Below are 27,330 nucleotides of genomic sequence, written 5' to 3' on the forward strand. Positions count from 1 at the left end.
CCATACCAGTTCAATCCCCACCTGTGGGAGCGATCAAGAAGGGTTTTTGATATTACCGTTTGGTAGAAAAGGTAATCTAAAGTTGTTCTCACTAGCCCTCCATCACATTCTTGCTGAAGAATTTGGTTCTTACTGAAGAGTCGTCCTGCTGATTCTGCTCCATCCTGCACTATGTCATCTTCGATGGAAGTAGTCTTTGGATTTTTCCTTGGGCGCGAACACCTTCATTAGAGGTTATTATTACTTCGTATCAGATATATCCCTCAACTCCCTTTTTGGTTTCAGATCTGGTCTAGTTTGGTTTCAAGATTGATCATTGAAAATGCAGTTTTCTAAAATAGGGAATGCAATTCCCACATGGGAGAGAAATTTTTGAAATTTCGCCCAACCTTCCTATAAGGTTCGGCCATCCATATGTTGGATCTCTAATCCCTTCAGTGACTACATTCTCCCATTTTTTCTTTTATTTTGTTGCTTTCCTATTCAATTTTCTTGCATGCTTGATCACTCACAGTCACATACACTCCCATGTAAATGAAATTAGAATCCCATTTCACCTATTAGAGAAATGGTAGTAGGTGTGTGCCCCTGGATTTTGGTCCTTAAAGGCTCCACCAAAACCTTCAAACTAGCCACCAACCAAAGAAGTCCATTTTTCCATGGGTGGAGGTTTGAAGGCTAGCAACCTTGTTAGAACCTTAGAGTCTAGAACTCCCCCAACAACTTCATGCATTGCACTTAGAGTGCCTATAGCCTTAGATGGAAATAGGATAGAAGGACCTTAGCATAATTAGGACTAGGACACCAAGAGTGTTGTATTATGTGGTTGTCATCCTCAGAAGTAAGATCAAAATAAACCTTAAATCCCTTAAAGAAAAAGAAAAAAAGCTTAATCTATGAAAAAAAAACATCAAAGTACCCTTTAAGCTATCAATGTTTTGCCCAAAACCTCAATCAAATATGAAATCTAGATCAAAATCCATTAAGTTCTCCAAATCTAAAGTTCCCATTTGAAATACTTAGAGAAGCCTATCTTTCCACTCAAGGTTGTTGTTCTCAAGGCTAAGTAGATGCATGACTATGAGTTCAACTTTTGAGATGTAGCATCAAAAGGCCATTTTGATCACTTCTATTCTTCATCCTATGTCCATCTCTCGGCCGAGTAGATGCATGATTCTATGGGCTCAACTTTTTAGAAGTAGCATAAAAATACCATTTTTAATCCATTTCATTATGTCCATCTCTTGGCTAAATAGATGCATGACTCCATGAGCTCAGCTCTTGAGAAGTAGCATTAAAAGACCATTTTTTACCTCTTTCATCATTTGTCCAGTGTCCACCCCTTAGCTAAGTAAGATGCATTGAATTCAACTCTTGGAAAGTACATCAAAACACCACCTTGACCCACTCCAAGAGTTTCAAGTAGATATATATGGAAAATGTCTAACCTTCCCTTGACTAGTATCAAAGGATGCTCCATTCCCTCAACTAAACATTAGGCTAAGTAGATGTTTGGCTCTATGAGCTACTCTTGAGAAATAACATCAAAAGGCCACTTAGACATTCACATCTTCAAAACTCCGGGGTGTCAAGTAGGTACACATGTGCTGTAAGGATTGATATTCCCTTAGCCAGTATTGGAATGACATTCTCATGATCCTTCAAATATCTTTCTTACTCTTCTCCAAACTAAATAAATGTTTGACCCAATGAGTTTACTCTTAGGGAACAACAACAAAAAGCTTGATGTTCACAAACATGGTATAGGAACTAATTACTCTTGGCATTTCCTTCAAGTCCTAACCTTATATTAAATCCAAGAGTATTTTTAATTACATCGCTAACTACTTAGGTCTCAAAATTAATAATAATAAAATGAGGGAAAAGAACAAATGTACCAAATAGCATCAAATCCCAATATCTAACTATCAAGTCAACAAAATCACAATAAGGGAAAGGCCCATTATCAAACCATGAGATTCTAAAGTCTCTTTATCAAATCCTAACTCACATAATTTTAAGTCAATTGCAAAAATAAACATTCCACAAACTTGAATAAATTTCATGAATGCTCTTTCAAATCTTAATCGAATTCCTCAAACACCAAAAGAGTTTTCAAAGCTTCTTTAAACATTGTATTTGTTTTCCAACTTCAAACTCAATCTTAGCTTTTTTTACTTTTTAAATGCTCTTTAATTTTTGACAAAGGTCCACTAATTTAAGACATTCCCCTTCTATGACCTATTCTAGTTGATCATAGATTCTTTCTTTCTTTCTTTCACATCCTTGCTAGGTTCCCTTGAACCACTCCAAGGAAGTAATCCTATCTAATCAATTACACATTTAGCCTTCTTAGGACTCCTTCAATTAGTAGCCACCGTATAATTGACAACCCTAGCACTTCACACCAAGTATATTACCTCAACCTCACCCCTAGCACCCTAGACCCTCACAAGTCAGGTCTAACTTCGACCCTTTCCTGCTTAGGATCCAATATCTAGTTAGCCAAGTCATAGCAGCCTCAATAGCTCTAGGTGCATAATGGGGGCAGGTCGATTTGGTCATGGTTTTTCGTTGTTTTTGCCCACACTTCATCATTTGCATGAGCATATCGCATGCCATCGCATGTCATCGCATGTTTCATCCCTTGAACTAGTCCTTAGCCCACACCAGTTTATTCCCACCCATTAGATGCCTACAACCTAGAGTGGTACCTTTATAGAACCAACAACATAGGCCCTTTAGACAACCAACTTTAAAACATCAACACAAATCAAACAAAAGTCCAAATCCTTCTTAAACTAAAAAGAACCCTTTTAGGATTGTCATGGAGCAAGCCTCTCATTAACCTCCCACAGGGCAAGATTTGTCAATTGTGCTCTACCGAGAAGAATTGGGTTCAATGCTTTATCCCCTCACCCCAACCTTGACATGCCTAAAAATGTTAAAATTCCAAAATTCCACAAGTACAAGGGATCTAGTTGTCCCCAAACTCACATCCCTTTTTATTGTACAAACATGTCGCAGCTTGGACCTAAGAGCCTAAAAGGAGCCGCTTTGGATTGGCATACCCAACTCAACCTAAACACATAGAGGACATGGGGAAAATTGGCGGAATAATTTATCAAGAGTTTTATTAATCTAGAACACCTTAGGATGACATAAGACAAGCTTTTCTCAATTGCAAAAGTTTGGTGCACACATCGAATGGAGAGTTAAGCACGAGAAAATCTGCCTAGCATCCACAAATCCACTAGTTGAGATAAAAAAACCTATTGTAGTTGCCATTATACATCAACCTTCCTCTTTAACACAGAAACGCTAAACTTTAATTAGAAGAGTAAAAAGACGATTCACTTCCCTCCCTCTGCAGTCTCAATTGCTTTCTCGACTGATTGAGAATGGATATCTAACACCTTTCTCACCTAAACCAATTCCCAATCCCCTACCAAAGAGCTTTAAAATGGACAAGTATTGCTCTTATCACCAAGGACTGGGGCACTCGATCAAGAGTCATATAGTTCTCAAAGACTACATCCAAAATCTAATCGATATCCCTTAAAACCTAACTAAAATATGTAATCAAATTTGTAACATTTTCAAGAACTATGACTAGTCTGATTCCTTACAAGGGGTACGTAGGCAGCTTGGGCATTGTTGCTTGGGGGTGACTCAAATAACCAAATAAAAATAATAAAACCTTAGGACTCTCAAATAAAGACATTTTAGCATCTTCACCTAAAACCCTAGGTTTTCCACCTAGACACCCTCTAGATACCAACCCAAATAGTTTAGGCATTGCTTGCATCATCTTTGCATTCATTCCACATATGTCTGCATTCCATCTAAAGTCTAATGCTCCCAATAGGAAAGATGAGTACACCTACCAGAGATCAAGTCACAATCCAACAATAGATCGAAGAACTTCAAAAATCATGGAACCCGTTAACCTTGAAAGTGGATTGGCAAATCTCTTGCATAGGGGCAACACCACCCATCTTTGTTTCAAATCCTACGCCACCGCCTCAACCATCTAAGAAAGAAGTATAGAAGTTCAGTCCGCTACCTTGCCAACCTTCCCAAACTTTTTCCATCTTGGTCAAGAAAGGATACCTTCATTTATTGCCTTGGATGCCTCTTGCAGATCCAAAGAATTTCGACCAAAAGGCTCATTGTCCCTACCATCAAGGACCATGACATGAGACCAATGAATGTTGGCAATTGAAGTAGGCTATCCAATAACTCATTGATGATGGCCATACAACCCTGGAGCTCAAGCTTATGGGCATACTGCCACCTAAAAGAACATTTGTATTAAACTTTGTTTTCTTTGCACCTTAGAAGCTCAGTATACTCAGCTGTTACTTAATGAAATCTTGTTTTGTGCCTTTTATCAATCTATGTGTGTGTCCTAATGCTTACTCCCGACAAAGCAATGAATTCAACTGGGCCAAATTTATCCTTCCAGTATATCCAAATGTGATGATTGAAACCTTGCAACAAGTCTCATTGATATGTACTTGAGAAAAGTTAGTCGCTGAATAAAAATTCAAAAAAGGACATGTTTGGCAAAGGGGACAACCTTGGGTAGTACAGGCACTGGAAGAAATAAGGCGTTAAATCAAATCCGTAACAACTACTCCCAAGTCAGCATCAAGTCATGAAAACTACTACCAATTGTTAATCCAACATTGTCAAAGAGTAATACTTCTCCCTTGAAGGATCAACTGGGGACAAGCTTAACATGTATTTCATTTCATACATCAATCAAGAGACGAAGGGAGGCCATCTATCAATCATTTCACCATGTCTTTGATCCACTAACTAAACCTCTAAACCTCTTCAAGAGATAGATGTCAAATGTCCGAATGCCCTTACAACAAGTCAAAAAAAAGGGGAATAAAGTCAAAAGGAAAAACCAAGTCAGGAAATTGCAATTTTGAAAAAAAAAAAAAAAACTAGGGCAAGTAAGCTAAACATCTGTTTCTGACTCCATCCTAACCCCACCAAATTCTTCACCCCAACAAAAAGTCCTCCTGGATCAAGAAAGATGTATGGCTCATGGCATTGAAAGACATGAAAAGCATTTCTCATCCTAAGGGAATAAAAGAAAGAGAAGGAAAAAAAAATTATGCGAAAAGCCTTAGTTGTCAATTCAAGCATCTGAAACTTATGTCAAAAGAATGTTTGAGACTTCTATCTTTCGATTCTAAATAGTGTCCTAAGCCACGTTTCGTCCCATCTAATAAGCCTTCCTCGATCTTTGAAAGATTAGAAAGTTGTCCTTGGGCACACCTTTTTTCGCTGATAATGAGGGGATCAATTGTAGGCCCACCAAGTGTAAAAAAAAAGAAGAAGGTGGACCTGGAGCACTAAACCAAGGGCAAAATGGGCAAAAAAAATAAAAAGAGAAGGATACATTCCAAACTCGGGGCAAGCATATCAAAGCACAAGAAGTTCGATTTAGAAAAGTTGTGAAGATTCAATCTCTGCTCGAAGGGGCAACAACTCTTTGCTCGAACATTTTCCTGAAGTTAATGTCCAATTGGCATCTGACATTTTTATAACACATATCTTTGAAACCAACAGTGTTGCTGTCATCAAATCTCACACCACATTAAGGGTAAGCAGGCTCTTTTGACTGTTTTTGTTTTGTTAGAAGTAAGCTATCTCCTTTCACCTAATCCTTTTCAACCTCTTGTCATCATCTTCCCAGCCGGCATCATACACGTTATCCTTTTCTCTAGTCCAAATGTTTTAAAATGGCCAATCATCACAGGAAAAGAAGAAAAGGGTCCTCACTCGTTTACCTTGCTTTTTAAAATCATCAAGCTTCCAGATGGGCATATCATTTCCTACACTATGGCATAAAAATCATTGTTTGATCATCGAATCTATTTTAAAATCCCTTGTGGCATTAAAGTCCATCATGGCACCAAAGTTCCTCGTGGCATCAAATCCCTCGTGGCACCAAAGTCTTTCATGGCATCAAAGTCCCTTGTGTAAAAAAAAAGAAAATCTTGCATCATCACATAGCGAAAAGCCTAATAGCATCATTTTTCTTGCATCTAAAGCATCCAAAAATTTGTTTTCAAATCATTCAAATGTTCTCCAGAAAATTCAAGAATCTTTCATCCCAATCATCCAAAAATTTTCATACAAATCTCCTCCATCATCCAAAAGTCTTTTATCATCTTCATAATCTTTCTATGCAAGTTGCTTTCATCTAAATCCAAAAGTCACTAATCGTCCAACTTTCTTTCATTTAAATCATTCAAACCTATCCGCCTTTGGGCATAATCAAATACCCATCAAATATCATCAAAATCTCTCGATTTATGCGATCCGCCCTTGGGCATAATCGAATACCCATCAAATATCACCAAAATCTCTCGCTTTGTGCGATCCATCCTCAGGCATAATCGAACACCCATTAAATATCAACAAAATTTCTTACTTTGTGCGATCCACCTTTGGGCATAATTTAATACCCATCGAATATCATTGAAATTTCTCGCTTTGTGTAATCCGCCTTTGGGCATAATCGAATACCTATCAAATATTATCGAAATTTCTCGCTTTGTGTGATTTTCCTTTGGGCATAATCGAATATCATCAAAATTTCTCACTTTGTGTAATCCGCCTTCGGGCATGATCGAATACCCATCAAATATCATTGAAATTTCTTAGTTTATGTAATCCGCCTTTGGGCATAATCGAATACCGATCGAATGTCATCAAAATTTCTTGTTTTGTACAATCTACCTTCAGGCATAATCGAATACCCATCGAATATCATTGAAATTTCTCGCTTTGTGCGATCCGCCTTCAGGCATAATTGAATACCCATCAAATATCTTTGAAATCTCTCGCTTTGTGCAATATGCCTTCGGGCATAATCGAATACCCATCAAAATTTCTCACTTTGTACACTTTGCCTTCGGGCATAATCAAATACCCATTCAAATTCATCAAAATCTCTCTAGCATAATCTCTTACCATCAAAATTTATTACCTTTTGTGGCTTGCCTTCGTGCAAAATCTTGGAGTCAATCAAAAGCAGTCACTTGGCCTAATCCAGAAAGAATCCCTTGTGAGATACCTTCGGGAAAATCACTCAAAGAAGAGAAAAAACTTTTAGTTTGATCGTTCCTAAGATTAATTGTAGAATTCAAAGATCTTTTTCCCTCGATGCATGTAGTATGTCTAGAAGCCCAGAAAGCTTGATAAGTTATGACCAAACCACCTTATCCTCAACCACCTTTAATGAAATCCAGACCGTTGCTGGGGGCATTGAACTTACTTTAACATCGTACACTTTGCACCACACAGTTTTTGTTGCCTGAATTATCGAAGTTTTAATGCACAAGTAACTCCTATCTAAATGGATCTTATTACCTCTCAGAATGACAACACGCGCTATAGCAATCACAGGACCTTTGTTAAGTTTTCAAAATGATTTCAACATCAAACATCAAAAATCAAAACCCGTAAAAAAAATCAAAATCCATATTAAACTTTCATCAAATATTTTCAAAAATCAAAACTTATAAAAAACTCGAATAATGAAAACTCAAAATCAAATAACTAATGTTCAAAATCAAAACCTGTAAAAACCCAAAATAGAAATTAAAATCCATCCCAAAACAAAAATCAAAATACATGAAAAAAACAAACAAAAATCAAAATCCTTCCAAAAATCAAAACCCGTAAAAACCAAAAACAAGATCCATATTAAACTTCCATCAAATGTATTCAAATATCAAAACAAACTCAAAAAAAGGGAAAATCAAAATCCATAAACTTTCGTTAAACATTTTAAATAACTGAATTCAAAAATCAAAACACTTAAAAACTCAAATAAAAAAACAAATATTTTAAATCCATAAACCAAACAACTAATTCAAATCAAGAGTCAAAATCCATCAAATATTCAAATAAAATTTTAAAAATCAAAACCCATAAAAATCCAAATCAAAGGTAAAAAAACCATCAAATATGCAAATCAAAAGCCAAAATCCGTCAAAGGTCAAAAACCATCAAATATTCAAATCAAATAGTCAATCAAAAGTCAAAATTCAAAAATCAAAACCTATAAAAATCCAAGTCAAAGGTAAAAAACCATCAAATATTCAAATCAACTAGCCAATCGAAAGCCAAAGTCCATCAAATATTTAAATCAAATAAAATCCATAAAAAATCAAATATTTTCAAAAATCAAAACCCATAAAAATTCAAATCAAAAGTCAAAAACCATGAAATATTCAAATCAAATATCTAATCAAAATCCAAAGCCCATCAATAATTTAAATCAAATAAAACTAGCAAAAATCAAATATTTTCAAAAATCAAAACCCATAAAAATTCAAAAACCACAAAATATTCAAATTAAATATCCAATCAAAAGCCAAAGTCCATCAAATATTTAAGACAAATGAAACCCGCAAAAAAAATCAAATATTTTCAAAAAATCAAAACCCATGAAAATTCAAAATTCATCAAATATTTAAATCAAAATCAAGACCTGTAAAAAACTCAAACAAAAAAACAAAATCCATATTAACTTAGTAAAATTTCATCAAACATTTGAATAAAATAACAAATTTGATCTTCAAAAACCTAAATTAGTAAAAGAATAAAAAACATCAAATCAAATCAAAATTTATAGGCTTTCATCAAATCATCAATTCAAATGACACAACAAAAAAAGGTCAAACACACACAAACTTAACCTATAGACATCCAACAAATAACAAATTAGAAATCCATAAAAAAAATTAAATGAGCTTCATCCCATATTAAAAAATATCAAATGCTTCAAAACATATCCAGGCAAACATAAAAAAAATCAAACGTGAACAAATGCTAGCTATTTTTGGGATGGCACCACTATGTTTTTCTCATGTTTGTTTGATAGTTGCAATTGCCTTCCAAGGCTTGGAATGGTACAACACCTTCCAAGTAAAGGTTTTGCACTACATCAATTTCAACCTTGACTGAAAATGATAGTAGCAAAATCTCCTCCTCCAAACTCTTGGCCCTCACAAAAATCTTCCTGTGCTTGCTACCTCCAACAAAGAGGGGCAGCTGTTAGCACCCAATTTTTGCCCGGTCCCTTCACCCTTCCTCTTTGTACTCCCCTTTTGTACTCCAAAAACTTGAAACACAACCAAATCAACTTGAGACCTTCCAAACCCGAAAAAGCCCTCATTTGAAACAATCCAAGGACAAATAAGAACCTTAATCAGACATCATCCCCAGACTTGAAAAACTATAACTTAGTTACACATCAATTTTCATGATTAAACTCTAAAGATCCACCGTTCATCATGTCAACTTCCTTTCTAACGGACCCGATCTATGCAACTCCTCCAAAATCAAATTCAACATATCCATCACCCCAAGATCACTAGAAAATAATCAACTAGTGAATCCCACCATGAATCTTCAATAACCAACCGCAAAAACATCAACATCCCATTCAGATGGCCCTGAATGATTACCGAGATCGACCATCTATTTCTAAGATCAGAACCATCCATTTGACTCCTCACCCTTATCCGATCGAACCTCACCATTGTGTTCAAAGACCCAAAAACCCCCAGGATGCCAAACTAGAAAGATACCATTTTGGCGCACCAAATTAAATTGCCACATCATCTCTGGCCCAACCTAAAGCCTTAAAATGGCTGATGTCAAACTCATTCTTGACCCATTAGAACACTTGGACCAATCAAACAAAGCCTAATAGACCCAAAAAGCTCATAATACCAAACAAACCCCTACTTAAGACCAAGAAAAGACAAAATAGCTTTTAAAAGTTCATCAAGTTTACATTTTCTGCCACTAACAGCCCCAAATACGAAATTGCAATGTCTGACACGCCCCAAGCTCCCATTGGGCGTACAAAACCCGTGAAAACCACCCCCAAATTGAAGAAAATGTTTTACCAAACAAGAAAGCATGACTGAGAACCTATTTCTTTGAGGAATCTTTGCCTATTTTAGTGAAAGAACTCTGCCTAGTCACAAACACTATATCTAAGCGAATTTCAGACCCATCTCCTTCCATTTTCTCTATAAATAAAGGCCCAACTCCAGCTTGAAGAGGAGACATAAGAAGCAACCTGAGGAAGGGACAAAAGAGACAAAACCTGAGGAAGTCCCCTAGAGAGAGAAAGAGAGAGAGAAGTGAGCTTTCTCCCAACCCATACTGCCTCTTGTTCACCTGAAACTCGAAAGTAATCTAAACCCCTGATTCCAAATTTGCCTCATCCATTTTTAAATGGAAGTTGCCACAACTGAAACCACTCCCTAGCTCAAGAACCCATTCAAACTTCCTTCTACCTCATTTCGAGCTGCTGAAAACTCCCGTTAAGGCACATACTGAAGGTGAGTCTTTTTTAGTTTTTTTGGGTAGCTTGAGATTCTGAAATGTTGGAGAACCATCGTTTTCAATTTCTTCTCGACTGACAGTAGAGGTAGAGAGGCGAGGGTCTTAGGGAAATCAGTACCTAAGACTTGATAGCATCACCTCAAAATCAGTCTTAGGAGGAGTTGAAAGCATGCTCCTCCAAATTTAAGAAATTCTTGCAACCATTTCTGTTTTTCTCCAAAAGAAACTAAGCTTGAATAACTCCCATATCAAGCTGCTAAAGCATCTTGGAGAAAGGGGTGCCTAAAACCTTCCCTCTCCCAGTCCTTGGAACCTGAAATCTCTTGGTTGTATGCCTTTTCATGGAAATTAGTCACTATCAAAGACTTAAATCGAGCTTTTCAAACCCGAAAATGAGGACCCATTTCCTCTAAAAAATGGGTGGCGACTCCAACTCTTTCGAGTCAGCCATGAGCTTTCCAGAGCTCATAATGGTCCTTTGGACCTAGTCTACTTTTTTTATTTGTATCGAGCTGACCACCTCGTCGTTTACAGAGAGGTATAGTTTAAGCGGAACTCCAGGTTCAGGTTGGGTTTAAACCAGTGGGGTACTTAAATATTTTTTGAGCTCATCGAACGTAAGTTGGCACTCCTTGGACCATTCAAAGTCCTCATTCTTTATAATAGCCTTAAAGAAGGGCAGACACCGGCTAGCCAATTTAGACATAAACCGATTCAGGGCGGCTACTCGGCCAGTTAGCCATTGTACTTTTTTTATGTTCCGGGGTGGTCTCATATCTAAAATGGCCCTTATCTTTTCTGGGTTGGCCTCGATGCCATGCCGGTTCACTGTATACCCGAGGAACTTGCCCGACGTGTGCTTCATGTTAAACTTTCTTAAAATTTGGAAAACACAGTCTAAATCACTAAATAAATAAGAAGAAAATTGGGTCTTCACGACCATGTCATCAACATAACATTCAACTTTATTTCCAATAATTGGTTCAAAAATTTTGTTTACAAGTCGATGGAAAGTCGCTCTAGCGTTTTTTAGTCCGAAGGGCATTACCTTATAATAGTATAGCCCTAGTTTGGTTACAAAGGCGGTTTTATCCTGGTCGGCTAAGTCCATCCTGATCTGGTTATAACCGGAATAGGTGTGCATGAAGCTCTACAACTCGTGCCCCGAGGTCGGTGTAGTCGACGCACATGCACCACTTGCCATTGGCCTTCTTCACGAGGACTGGATTGGCTACCTAGTTAGGGTACTGGACCTCTTTAACAAAGTCTATTGCGAGGAGCTTCCCGACCTCCTCATCTACTACCCTCCACCGTTCTAGGGTGAGGTTTCTTTTCCTTTGTCTAACTGACCTGAATAAAGGGTTCACATTAAGCTTGTGAGTCATTATACTTAGGGGTGATCATAGTTTGGTTAACCGAACCGTGGGATAATTTTTTGGACCAAACCAATATGTTCAGTTGTTACATTTAACTGAACCGAAACCAAACTGATGCAACCGGTTAACCGCGGTTCAGTTTTTCAGTTTTTTTATGCCCCTAAAATTAAAAAAAAAGGAAAAACACAATCGAAGAGAACTGGGATCACCACTTCACCAGTGTCGCCGAGATGTAGTAGAGCCTCTAACCCACAACCGAGCCTCCAGTGTTGCCGAAGTAGGAGGGATCGCTAGTGTTGGAGGCCATCGGTGAAACGGTCGGAGGGCGGGCCCAGAACTAGGAGAATGGGAGTCTGAAAGAGTGAGAGTTCAAGAGAGAGAGAGCTCAAAGAGAGAGTCCGAGTGGCAAGAGAGAGAGAGCTCAAAGAGAGAGTCCGAGAGAAGAGAGAGAGAGCTCAGAGAGAAAGGGAAAGAAAGGGATGTGCGGCGGGTGTTAGACGATTCAAACTTTCAGATAGGCTGTTCGCTAGTCTGGCTACTAGTCTGCCAGACTAGCGAACCTAAAAGTCTCAGACTCTCAGTTCAACAGTCTGAACATTAGATTTAAAAAAATAAAATATAATATATATAATATTATAAAAAATTATATTATGGTATATATATTAGAAGGTTTGGTTAACCGCCGGTTTTTTAAATGGTTAATCGAAACTGAACCAAAACTATCGATTTTGTGAAAACATCGAATCGAAACCGAACAAACTGGTTCAGTTAACCGATTTTTCGATTTGGTTTCGATCGGTTCAGTTTTTCAGTTTTTTTTGCTCACCCCTAATTATACTAGGGTCAATGTCGGGCTCGAAGAGGTGAGCGAAGAGGTTCCTTTAGGTGAGCATCGATCTGGAGAGTCTTCATGGGCTCGGTATTAGAACCAGGACCTGGACTATGTCCTCCATTTGTGCAGTTCGCTCCTCGGTGTACTCAAGGGGAGGTTCTAGCTCAATATGGTCCCTAATTATACTAGGGTCAATGTCGGGCTCGAAGAGGTGACCGAAGTGGTTCCTTTAGGCATGTGCCGATCTGGAGAGTCTTCGTGGGCTTGGTATTCAAAACTGGGACCTAGACTGTGTCCTCCATTGGTGTAGCTTGCTCCTCGGTGTGCTCGGGGGGAGGTTCTAGCTCGACGTGCTCTGCTAGTTTCGCCTTGCCCTTTAGTGCCACAATGTAGCACTTTCATGACTCCAATTGATCACCCTGTACTACCCCCACTTCGTAGCTCGTCGGGAACTTCATCGCGAGGTAGTAGGTCGACACCGCTGCGCGAAGTGCATGTAGGATGGGCCGACCTAGAATCACATTGTTGGGGGATTGGGTGGCAACTACTAGGAACATGTGCTCTAACCGGACTGTGTTGGGCCTCGCTCCTGCTGCTACTGGGACCGTGATTCTGCCAAGGGGCCTCACCACATCTCCACTGAACCCAACCAGGGGTGTATCCACGGAGCTTCCTGAGTCTACTAGGATCTGCTTCACCTCGAAGTCATTGATTATCATTTTAATGACGAGGGCATCATCATGCAGATACTTGATCCCGTGAGCATCATCCTTGGTGAAATAGATCACCTCTTCTACCCATGGGCGTTTCGGCGGGTTCTCGTCTTCGTGCTTGAGCTCCCGAGCTAATGCTTTCCCTGCTGCCCTGCTGCAACACCCTACAATGGACCCATCGGTAATCATGTTGATCACCCTAGAGATCGGTCTGTCTTCTATTGGTGGATCCCAAGGTGGCTGCTCGTGGTCGTTCCACCTACTCGTCCCGGTGAAAGTGGCAGTACCAGTTTGGGTTCCTGTTCGCTAGATCTTCTCTCATCCTGGGCGGCCACTTGACATAGTTAGTATCTTTGATAGACATTAAGATTTTGCCCCGCTTGGCATTCAGGGCGGTGTAGCTAGATCTCTAAATTGGGGGGTCCTAGTTTGCCGACCTGACCTAGAACCCCAGGGTGGTGACCGACTCTTTCTTGGCAACTTGCTTCGTCTACTGCACAGTGATCTCCTTCATTTCGGTGACTTACTCTTTCGCCGCTGGTGATTACTACTACTTGGTTCTTCTTCTGCTCTCTTCCTTTTCCCGGCCTAGTACAGCTCTAACTGGGACTCCAGAGCCTCTTCCGCCTTGATGAACTTGCTGGCCTCCTCAAGGAACGCCTCCATGGTGCTCGGTGGGTTCAATTCAAGGTGCCAACGAAGATCGGGATGGCATACTCCTCTCTTGGCTGCAGTGAGCTGCACGGCTGGGTCAAGGTTGTATACTTGAAATCTCTCTGAGTTGAACCATTTGATGTAGTCTCTCAGTGACTCGTTGATGCGTATTTGCTACACTAGCAAGTGCACTAGCCGCATAAGTGATAAAGTGATGAATAGAGTATTGTTTCCCATGAGGACTTTTGCAACAACTACTAGTAGTATATCAGCCTACTCTTATCTGATTAACCAAATTGTAAATCTAATGCAAAACTGAAATTCTATCTAACAAGCTATCTCTAAGGAATTGGATCAAACACCTTGCAAGCAAATTGAGAGGACAAGCTAACTATGCACAGAATTGATTCAGCAATTAGATCTCTAGGCCATTCAATTAGATTAGGATTCAGCCTTGGTTTGGTGAAACCCCAAAGCAATGAACAGCCTCTCTCAAGCGCATGTTCATTCTATGCATGAGTGATGATTATTCTATCTCTAGCAAGAATCTAATCCCCATGTATGTGTTAAGATCTAGAAATTATAGGGCATCATTTCAGATTGAATGATCACCAATTGAATTGTGCAAGTTATCTCTAACCTTTGCACTCAATTCAGTTCTTGATTAGCAGATCTGAAATCCTAGAGTCTTTCGCAAGCACTCTAGAACTTCCAAGAATGGAGAACAGTTCAGCCAAACAGAATTAAGAGTGCCTGAATTCTTTCTCAAGCAATTCAGACATTACAAAGATCAAGATCAATTCGGCTAGCAGTTCTACAATTAATTTCTAATCAAGAAACATCAAGATTGCATCTAATCTATTCGAATGAACCTTGAAAGCTAATTACATATCTGAAATTACAGAAATCATGCTTCAATTACAGCAAGAAAGAAAGTTTAATGGAGAAATTACACATAAGTCCTAGCTGAATTAGATTATCAAATGTGCAGAAATCAAGGAAGAAACAACCTAGATCTCCAATTTCTTCTTTTCATTTCGAATTCAGCTTCTTCTTCTCTTGAAGTTGCTTGAATCTCCTTTCTTCTCCTCTCTTATGCCTATCTCTCTCTTCTCCCTTCAAGAATTCGACTCAAAGAGTTTTCTCCCCAAAGGGGCTTGAACCACAAGGTGATGAACATCTTTTTCCTCCAAGAGACCTCGTTAAATAGTTTTTCCTTCAGTTCTCCAAGAATTCTAGAAGCTGCCGCCTTTAGCCTCTCTTGAACCTTCTAGAATTTGCTGTCCCTAGCCTCTCTTGAACCTTCTAGAATTTGCGGCCCCTAGCCTTTCTTGTACTTTCTAGAAGTTGCTGGCTCTAGCTTCTCTTGAATTTTCTAGAAGTTGCTGCCCCTAGCCTCTCTTGAACTTTCTAGAAGTTGCCGCCCCTAGCTTCTCTTGAACTTTCTAGAAGTTGCCGCCCTTAGCTTCTCTTGGGCTGCAATTTGGGCTGCTCTTGAGCTGCAAATGGGCCTCCTCCTTGCTGGGCCGAATAGGCTCCCTTGGAAGGCTACGGCTAGGCTCTCCCTTTGGGCATCTCCCAAAGAGTGCAGCATGGGCTGCATGGGCCGAATAGCCCTCCTTTGACCTCTCAGCTAGGTTTTTGTTCCAGTTGGTCTGAATTACCTCTAATTTAACTCATTTTTCCTTGTTTTATGCTTTCTTTCTCCTGAATTGGTTTTCCTTGAAGATTTCCTGAAATTAAGCTGAATTGGGGTAAAACTCACACAAACTAGCATAAAAACCATGCATAAAGCCTCATAAAATATGTGTAATTTGTGCACTCATCACTCGTTTTCCTTCTATACCACATTCAGGAGGATTGTTACTGACTTTAGGCACTTCTTGCTGGTGGCAAATTGCACCGTGAAGAGGTCAACAAACTGCTTCCAGCTCCTGATCGAACTTGGAGGTAGAGTCTAATACCATAACCTCGCTTCTTCTTTAAGAGTCATTGAAAAGGCCATGCACAGACTAGCTTCATCAGCTCCCGCAAATAGCATCAGGGACTGGAAACTGTATGTGTGATCATTGGGATCAATCTTCCCATTGTAGGTCTCCAGGGCTGGGGTCTTAAAGTTCTTCAGCCTCAGGGCCGAGAGGATCTCTAGTGCTAGAGGGGAAGGCCGGTGAGATAAGAGCCAATTGTGCTGCTACCGAGCTCAATTCTTCCCTTCTTTTCTCTGTTGTTGTTGTTGGGGCGACATTGTTCTTGCCCGAGGTGCGGCATGCACAACAACGACATCGCTTCTTTGTTGCTTTGTTGTTGGTGCTATTTACCTTGGTATGGGTTGGCATCTCGACCCTAGTGTTTTCTCGATCTCAGGCACTACCACAAACAGGGAGCTGGTCTCTATTACTGATGTTCTCATGAATGCAGGATGGATCTTGCTGACTGGGGTGATAGGATGGGTCCTAGACAATGTTCACTTCGCGATCCATTGTGACAACGGTGTTCACTCCGTGATCCATTGCTACTGATCGCTTTGATGGGTGCACTGCGGATGGTTTCTCTAGTCAACTACTTGCCGTGGAGGTGATGGACACTGGCCTAGTGTTGGGTCCCGAGGTGGAGTCTAGTTCCGTGGAGGGGTTGGTACTCGATACGGCATTGGACCCCAAGAGGTGACCGGCATCCATGTTGTTGGTTCAGATTTTGTTGATTCTGGTTGAGAAGACGAAATTGTTGTTGGTACTAATGGTATTGCTGGAAATGCTAAAACTACTGGAACTGTTGGACTGGAGTTGCATGGTTCGAACACTTTGCATGAGCTCAAGGAACTTCTGAGCTTCTACCCCAACAGGAACCACAGAGGGCTCTACGGTTGGGAGAGCGGTGCTCACATGAGACATGGGTGTGCTAACTGATTGAGTATTGAATGTCGGGGTCAGAACTGGAATAAACTGTCCAATGGTCACTGAGGGGGTCTCAGAGTTGAGTGAAAGTTGATCTTGCCCCCTAGTGATGGGCATCTCGACGTTCTTACCGGTGCTTGAAGAGGCCATTAGTGAAACTTTGCAGTAAATAAATAGTGAAAGGCGAGAACTTAGCTTTTTGTCGAGGTTCCCACAAACGATGCCAATTGATTGTGCACGATCTGTTTGCTCCTAGCTAGAGGGAAGCTTGGACGTCGGTTGCTCATCTGGTCAGTCGAACTACAAGAAGAAAATAGCTCAAAGGACCTAGGGTGGCTTACCCGGTGTGGGTACTCTGATGCCTAAGTTAGTTTGCTTGTTGAGAGAGCTAAATACTTGAGTGCTAGAGTGCTAGTAAGCAATAAATCACGCATACCTTGTGTCACTAGGGTTGATGTCCTTAAATAGGTAAGTTGTCGTAGGTCTCACGAAACACCTCCGAGATCTTCGTCCCGCACTGTTAGTGAAGGGATGAGAGATCCATCATATGGATGGTCGAACCCTATAGGAAGGTTGGGCGAAATTTCAAAAATTTCTCTCTCCCATTTGGGAATCACATTCCCTATTTTAGAAAACTGCATTTTCAAGGATCAATCTTGAAACAAACTGGACCAGATCTGAAAACAAAAGGGAGGAGAGGGATATACTTGATACGGAGTAATAGTAACTCCCAATGAAGGTGTCACACCCAAGGAGAAAACCAAAATTTGTTCTCACTGAAGATGACACAGTGTGAGGTGAAGGAGAATCAGTAGGACGACTGTTCAGCAAGAACCGAATTCTTCAGCAAGAATGTAGTAAAGGGCTGGTGAGCACAACTTCAGATTGCCTCTTCTAGCAAGAAGCAATATCAAGAACGGTTCTTGATCACTCCCACTGGTGGAGATCGAATTGGGTAGGGGTGGCAAGAACAGGAAGAAAAGAGCAGAAGACAGGAGCAGTCAAACTGTGATTGTCTTCTCTCTTAATTCAGCAGACTGTGAGTGTATTTGGAGGTCCTTCCTGTTCTTCTATTTATAGCCTTAAAGAGAGGTTCTCCTAATCCTATTAGGAGTTTTCTAATCCAAATCTTATATTTGAATCTGGACTCTCTTTAAGAGATAAGGATAATCCCTTATCTTATCTACAAATAAAGATCGGTCATCCTAATCAAATTAGGAGTTTCCTGAACCAAATCTTTTTTTCGATATGGACTCTTTGAGTGGATAGGGATAGTCCCTTATCCTATCAGTTAATCCAAACCCCAGAACCGCCCTTATTTAATTAATCTTATTAAGCCAGTTTGAATGGGCTTTAGGCCCATTAAGTCTATGTGCTCACTAGCCCTCTTAACCTGTTGCCCATTAAGTCTATGTGCTCACTGTAGGAGACAGTGAACCCCTGAGTCCATCACCATGGGCTCTTAATGGGCCCAATATTTACACTAAATGGTCCTTGGGTCCAGCCACCATATGAAAACCCAAGGACTATGGGCAGATACAAGATTAGCCCATCAGGTATTACCCTCAATGGTCTTACACTTAACCTCTCAGCCCATAATGATCAAACACTGCTCGACAAGAGAGGACCTCTCCCTCAGCTGCAAGGTGCAGTGCTGCACTCTCTACTCACATGGATCCCGGGAATTAAAACCTTTTGCAAACATTTTGAAACCATAATATATATATGTATATCTCTATATAAATATATTTTGCAAAACAAATTTCAACGGTTGAAATCGATTGTCGGCATTATTGGTTTCCATCAGAGAGAGTGCATCCCCGATCATTCACTTTCTCCGACAAAGGGGCTGATCCTATCACTATGATCACCCACTCAGATGAATTCTTTGACTGTCCCAACATACCCAGGTTTTGACCCTCTCTAAGGATCTCACTGATTGGCATATCAAAGACAGTCCAATCCGACACCTAATGCAATATCATAATCGAGTCTAGGGGTTAGGTGTAACATTCCAGTTTTTCCCATCTATCTCCAAGGTCTAGGGCAATATTGGAATTTCGGTCTGGTTCAGGGTTTCAAGAAAACCCATACTGCATGTACTTCAGGTCTCACCCTGGAAGCTGAGACAAGCCACCCCAACCAACTTGGCGGAACATCAGTGTCAGCCTTGGCAAGATAAATCTCCCCAAATCTATCCAACGGCTGCAAAGGTTCTAAAGTAACACAAGTATCATATGTGTCCAGTTTAAGGGTATTACGCAGAAACACACCATAATAACATGAATCAAATATGTACTTTATTCATTTACATTAAATGTCATAATGTACATCATCCTGATTGGAGCTAAGGGCATACACTGTCTAACAGTTAGGAGTCTGTTCCGCACCAAGAGGACTTCGTGCTAGCTGATAAGGCTTATTGAGTTCGTCCGATCTAGGTGGGATAAGGATAAGACCTACAGTTGTGTGACAGTGATCCCGAAGAGCTTGGAGACAGCTGGCTCGCTTCTAGAAAATGGCTACGTATCACATCGGCAGGTTAGGCCATCACGAGCTGCTTGGACCTCGGTCCTGACCAAGGTGACCTCGCCTACTGAGGTGGCAGAAAGTGGTGAATCAATGTCCAATTAGCAAGCCACTTCCACGTGTCCGTACATGAGTAGGTCGGGCAAAATCATCCCTCATCAATTATCATGGTTAAAAGCTTTGATATGCATGATATACAAAAATTGTGTACCGTGTGTTTCAATTAGACAATACCTTGTAAGATGGCCCCACATAACACAAATAAGGCCATCTATAAAGAAAACATTTAGTAGAATTTCATATTCCCATTGATATTTTCATAATCCCATTTTTACCTCATCTTGAAGGGTCCGTTTGACTTGTCTTTCAGCGCGGTCTTTCGGTTGTTTACAAGGTAGGCAGATCAATTTTTGGTCTATTCCCATTTGGTTGGCAGAAGATCTAGTTGCTAAAAGCCAGAGTGTTGAAAAGACACGAGAATCCCATTTTGGGCTGATTTTGGGAAGCTCCAAATGAAGCTTTTCGCGTCTTTCGCATTTTATTCTCATGCGGAAAGACGTGTATCTACGCTTCGGGCTGCTCAGATCTTCATGCAAAAGCTCAATGCGTCTTTTGACTGTCAGAACTAGTAGAAGATCTTTCCAAAAAACATACCAAACAGACCCTTCTTCTTCTTCTTCTTCTTCTTCTTCTTCTCCTTCTCTCTCTCTCTACCTGCACCATTTTCAACTGAAAAGGAAATTGGAAGATATCAATTTTGATTAATTTTTACAAGGGTCACACCTAAGAAACTAGATAATAGAAAAAAAAAACTATAAGAATTTTTACAAGGGGCAATGAAGAGTTCTTCCATTAAGTGGTGTTTGTAGTAGCGGAAAAGAGAAGAAAAAGGAGAGAGAGAGAGAGGAGAAGAGAAGAAAAAGAATTGCATGTTTTGAAAATTTAAGGAAGAGATGAAGACATTGTGGTCCTTTAAGCTTTATGTAAAAATAATTGTTCAACAAGAAAAAGAATCTAGGGATGAAATGGGCTGGGCCAGGCCAATTGACTGGGCCACGTCGAAAGAAAGTCATTTTTCCACGGTGGATTATAAACCTGCCATGGTTGAATACTTGAATAGGACCCAACTTGTCATGTTCATGGACCAGAATAACCCAGTTGTCGATTAGGTCCAAACTGTTGTGCTGAGAGACCCTACAGATCACAGCTTGGTATGTACAAGAACCAGGAATCAGAGTTATCCTGCACCCATCCACATCTCCTATTGACTATTCTTGATTGAACTGTTCAAACGTACCCATAACACATACGTTGGTCCACACTCCACAAGACAAATGCTGGGCATATGAGTTCACATCTGCGCCCCACAAGGGGGCACCTCACAATGTCCTATGGTACATTTCCGCCGTGTATTGGAAACATCTCCCGATGATAGTATCAGACCCAATGATATTATCATTGGGAGATGTTATCAATACACGGCGGAAATGCGCTGTGGCACATCGTGGGGCGCAGATCTGAACTCTGGGCATACAGGTTGAATTATTAATCATTTCTGTTTATGGATACAAGGAGTTCAAATCAGCTCCCCACAAGATTTCCTCCCACAGCATTTCCCCACCGTGTATTAGAAATATCTTCTGATGATGACATCAATATTTCTGATATATCATCAGAAAACGTTCTTAATACATGATAAAAATGTGCTGTGGGACGTTGTAGGGGACAATCTTGTGAGGAGCTGATTTGATCTACACTGTAGACCTGTAGTAAAGTGACCCTACGTATTAGTCACATCAGAAATATCTAATATATATATATATATATTATTTATGTGGAGATGTTTTCCATATACCGTGGGATGGAACTGTGAAATCGGTGTCAGGTGCCTTTATGTGAGAAACAAATCTTAATATGCATTGAAAATATCAAGTATGCTTATCATGGGGAGATATAATTGAAATGTGCTGTGAGAAGCACATGGGGGACACTCTGTGAGGCGCCGATGCGAATTCATGGACCTGGTGCATCACTGAGACCCAACTTCCACACTGGTTCTCGACCCCACACCCTAGATCTATACGCACACTTCGGACCACAGTACAAGTATACAACGGGAAATCCGAACTCACTGCATTGACCTTGACGGTTAGGGACCCGTCCCCGCCGCCTCAAGTGGGCAGTGGATTGGGATCTGATTCTAGGGGAGATATTTTGGTCAATATGCATGGGAAACAGGTAAACGGAAGTAAAAGTTTGAATATTTGACATTTTGACCAATGAAAACAAAAATCCCATGTCTTGTCATAAACCACGTGTTTAGACTAAAATGCCTTAGACGGAATCTATTTAGTATTTACCTAAGATGTTAGAATTTAGAAACATAGAATGGTCAACAAAGTAGGGAAATCCGAACTCTTTTTCTTATTAAAATATGTCTTGAAACCATATCTGCCACAAAAGTGCTTTTAAGTTCTAACAATTCCAACATAATCTGTATTCTTCACACCAACCTTACAGCCACATCCCACCGTATATCTCGAGAACATTTCCCTATGATAACAAATACAAATATGGGAGACGTTCTTGACATAGGGTCAGGACATGCTGTAAGGTTGATATGAAGAGCAGATCTGGACTTGGTCTTGTGATGAGATGTGCCGACAAAAATCGTGTTGGAATAGACATTGTTGGTAGCACTTCCCAACTAGCTACACCAAATGAATCTTTTACCAACAAAATAAGTATCGGATTTGCTCATCACGTTATGCGCCTCACAACAACATCAGTATTATCTCATATTGGAAATATCTCCTATTATAGAAGATATTCTCAATACACAGCTGCAACGTACTACCAGGTTAGTGTGACATACGCTCTATGAAGAGCAAATCCGAATTTAGTTTCAACACCCTTCGAACATGATCTAACACCACAAATAAACGGACACACATCATCTTGGAAGGATGTTGGAAGTAATTTTATTGGCCAGCACCTACTCAATGAGGATAGTCCTTCCCCCCATAAGTTCCAACTTGATGGCAGTGGGACTCGACCCCGGTTGTGGAATATCTGCTGGAACAAGCCAACGACTGTATCAATTAAGCCACCCATCAGTTAGTACTGTGATTTATCTCCACCCTAGTCCTTGAAAACAAAGTTTGAATGATCACCAGCCCCAGCCACCCACCAGCAGTGGGGGAGAGAGGGCAGCAATAACAAGTCTAAATCTTCTGCCAACAATATACATTCCAACACCCTAACAACATGATTTGACACTACACTTCTCATACATGGCAACTCCCACTTTGAGTGAGACGTGGGGTGTAAGGCTATGTTGGTAGCGTGTTGAAACGTATTTTGTTGACAGGAGATCTCAAACTAGCAGTAAAGGCCCCTAAACTTCAGTTCCCACTTGAAGTTCTTAGGAGAGGAATTAATTAATATCATTGTTCATCGATTTATGATCTATGTTCATGGATGAATCATGCAAAATCTCACAAACTCAACTCAACAATGTAACCCCAGTTTACATTGAGCTTCGCTTATCACCAAATTATGTTTTCAGCATTCAATTAATTCGGTTCCAACTTAAGGTGCAAATGAATTGGAAATGATATATACCACTTGAATTCGAATCCGATTTGATCATTATCGGATTGATTATCGTTTTATTTGTACTGAGACCAGAAGATAGACACCGTTGTTCCAAGCCAGAGATGCCTTTTCATGGCAGGAGGTTCTGGCCACAACACAAACAAGCTACTCTGAATGCATGGTAAGTTTTCTCTGATTTTTCTCTTAAATTTTGTGTTCAGTTTTTGGATGTACAAGTGGATTTCCAACTATTTATCGGTCGAATCAAATAGTAAAGAGAGAGCAAATGTAATTTATCGGTAATCGCTTTCTTTTGCCGAACTTGCAGTGATTTAAAGTTGTTGCAGAAAGTCGAAACTGAAAATTACAGGAAGATGGAGGGTTGAGTCGTGCCACTTGAACATGGCCACCGTTGATCATTATCGGATTGGATATCCTTTTATTTGTACTGAGACCAGAAGATGGCCACCGTTGTTCCAAGCCAGAGATGCCTTTTCATGACAGGAGGTTTTGGCCACAACACAAACAAGCTACTCTGAATGCATGGTAAGTTTTCTCTGATTTTTCTCTTAAATTTTGTTTTCAGTTTTTGGATTTACAATTGGATTTCCAACTATTTATCGATCGAATCAAATAGTAAAGAGAGAGCAAATGTACTTTATCGGTAATCGCTTTCTTTTGCTGAACTTGCAGTGATTTAAAGTTGTTGCAGGAACTCGAAACTAGAAATTACAAGAAAATTGAGGGTAGAGTTGTGCCACTTGGTCACTCTCCTTAAAACTGTATTTGCCTCCTATGGTGCAGCCGGTTGATCACAAACCGGTCGCCAAAATAAAACTGCCCATAGGTCACTGGTAGGCGTGCACTCGCTTACCAGACCTCCACGAACCACTGAAAATTGATGTTCAGATTTCTCAGAGAAAATAAAGTCGAAAATAGTGTGTGTTTTTGGCTGGTTCGGCCAGCACTCCTTTTATAGAGTGCTCTCAGACCCAAATGGACATAGATGTGTCCTTTCAGACAGGAGCCTCTTCAGAACAGTGTGCATCTGTTCGAAGAGGCACAAGGAGGAAGAAGAGACACGAAAAAGGAAAACAATTTATTTAAAAAATTGAATTTGAATTTGAAGATACACGTTTTAAAATTAAAAATGTGTAATTCGGATAAAATGAATGATTCAATGCATCGTGCGTACACATACATGCACACCCACGCCCGGCCCGGCCCGCCCCAGCTCAGTGCATGCGTGAAAAGCACCCCCAACCCCCCTCATATGCATGGAATATCTATAGTCCTCTCCTCCTATGGGTCCCTATACATAGAGGGAGCAAAACTACAAATATACTCCACTCCCACTTATTTCCCAAGCAATGTTAGACAATGAGTCATTCAAGGGAGGAAAGGACAAAAACAAAAGAGGGAGGAGAAAGATTCTTGTAAATTTGAATCTCCCTCCAACAAAATCGAACCCAGGTATTTTGAATTCTATTTGATCCATTTGCAGCCCTACTCCAACTGATGAGAATATATCTCGTAATTTGTCTCGCAGAATCACCATGTTATATGGATTTTCTCAATATGCAGACCTCGTACAAAATCCAGAGAAAAAAAAAAAAGAAGGAAGACAAACATTTGGAATTCACTCCAGTTCTCAATATCGGATACAAAAGCATAAAGTACTGATATTCAGTTCACTTGATCGGTCCACAGACGCTGCAATTCATCCATTGGTGGCAACCCCATCATCAGCAATCTGTCCAGCTCCTCCACCGCAAGATCTCCGGACGACCTTCAATCACCATAGACACTCTCCGGCCCAGATGCTTTTCGACCCAGAGCCACAGATGAGCTATCATCAGTTTCTGTTGCAGCAACTGGTGAGCCTTTTCCGGTGAGACTCTGAACGACAGATTTGAAGTTCATGGGATCAATTTGGACATACCGAGTGTTGATGATCTTCACTCTTACTGGGTCTCTTCGTTCTCCCGACATGGTGAGAATGAGCAGAGCAAATTAAAGCTGTGGCTCTCCGGCCGGCTGGTTTAATGAATAGTTGAATACATGTTAAGTTCAACCAGTGCTTTTATACAAGGAGTTGGATGAAGATGAAGGTAGGAGGAAAGGCTATTGCATGGTGGAGCGTGAGAGAGGGATACACAAGTGGATAGCAGTCTAAAAAGGACCAGTGGTTGGGTCAAAGTCAAAGAAGGAGATAGCCAATCAAACACCAGAAAATGGAATCCGCAAACAGATAGTGGTCAAAATTACTCTGTACGTAGAGTCCAATTTGAATTTCCACATCATCTAGAAAAGCTTACCTCATGGGTTCGGGCAAGATCCCAACTCATGTTTTCAGCCTATCCAACCAGACCAATCAACTTATCATCCAACCAGGTTTCCATTGTTTACTAGCAAAAAAGAAAAAAAAAAGTTTATTCAGTCAATAATAACCTATTGTTTCGGATATGATTGAACCATTCAACCATCTGACCTGAGCAATTGGTCATGGCTTTGGCATTGATTGGATCCCTCTTTTTGTGTTTTTATATTTTTTGGCTATTTTGGTTGATGTTAATAATTCTAATTTGTCAGATTTATTTTTTACTCAATATGATAAATATATAATATTAGAGAAATACCTAATTCTCATTTATTTGATTGATCATTTGGACCATTGGTCCCTAAAACCCTAATCCCATTATATATTTAAAAAAAACCCTATTTTATCCTAATTAGATCAGGTTGGGTTGAACATTTGTTGAAATTTGAATAGGCGTGTCCAAACTCAAGCATAATGTAGTTGAAATTTTTTTACTCATACAACCTAATTTGTACCCCTTGGAACATATAAGATATGTAAATCATTTATAGGGATGCAGAATGTAACTATTGGCTTAAAAAAATCATAAAATAAAACAAAAACAAAACAAAATGTAACCAAGAGTCATAAAGCATGGTTAATACATCAATAAGGCATGTATTATGCGTATTATGAATTTTTTACTAAAAATATATTAGATGCAAAATTATTCAAAGATATTGATGTGGGCTAGCCAGGCCCAGCCCACTAACGTCTTACAACACCAACCGTAGCAGGGGGAAGTTTTGTTGCCTTCGTATGGAGGCAACCACAGGGCGGTCAGACGTATCTGCTAGGGCCTGCCACCTGACCTCGTACAACCCTCATCTGGTGTGTTCATCTTCACCTACCTCCAACCCGCTCAAGTATAAATAAGAGGTAACTCTCCCTTAACAGGGGATCCAAAACTTGGGATTTTGACACAGCTCCCTCATTTACTTTCCGCACTTACCTTGCTTCCTTAGCATTTACTCTTGGGGACCTGGTGTATCTGAGGACTATCACCAATACCTCATCTGCACCTCCTCCTACTTTACACCTCGTACTAACTTGAGCGTTTGAGCCTCCGCCTCAGGTCTCCACCTGAGACCTCTAGCACTTCTTGTTTTGTAGTACCTCGGATCTCCAGGAACCTGACCACCGAGGCGACGACCTACAGTCCTTGACTTCTACGGTCCTCAGAAGGAATACCTCGCCTCGGCTTACCTCTTCCAAGGCCTCGAAGTCTTTGGCCTACCTTCAGAACTTGGAGAGCGAATTAAACTCGTTGCCCCTGGCTAATCTGTGCGGCAACAATTGGCGCCATCTGTTGGAAGCGTTGCTAAGATGACCCCCCTTTTAGGATAAAAAAAATACTCTTACTCCAAGCCCTCCTAAGCTCGAAAGCCATGGTGCAGAGAACCAGGAATAATCAAAACATGGTCACCTATGAACAGTTTCAAGATGTCCTCAATCGTTTGGACCGCCTTACTCAACGCATGGAAGAAGTCTGCCCCTCAACAAGAGGTCCCTCTCGAGGCAAGCGCCCCGTTGGGGTGTCAAAGGATTAGGGCCGACACGAACATGTCGAGCCCCCAACCCTCGGCCAGGGCAACAACTTGCCGGCCGAGCCATCGGAGTCGGGCAATAACCGACCACCTAATTCACCACGAAGGAATATCCGTCCTCCCAGCCGAGGAAGGGAAGAAGTGCCTGCTCAATCCGAAGACAGTCACCAGCCTTCGAAGCAGCACCATTGCCGCCGGAGGGAGGTCCCTAAGGACAATGAGGGGTATCTCGGCCGCCCTGGAGTTCGCTCCCGAGGCGAGAGCCGACGTCGTGCCACTTTGCCTCCTGTCTTGGATTTCCAAGATGTTCTAAATGATCGTCACGCTCGCAGAGGAGCAAGCGACCCGATCTCAGAGCACTCGGTAATCCGAGCTGACACGCCCCAAGTTCGTGAAGACAACAATGGGGCCCACGCCCGCGCTGACCCAGGGCT

Source organism: Nelumbo nucifera, chromosome 3, assembly GCF_055504915.1.
Source record: "Nelumbo nucifera cultivar China Antique chromosome 3, China Antique-T2T, whole genome shotgun sequence".
In the NCBI taxonomy this organism is placed as follows: domain Eukaryota; kingdom Viridiplantae; phylum Streptophyta; class Magnoliopsida; order Proteales; family Nelumbonaceae; genus Nelumbo; species Nelumbo nucifera.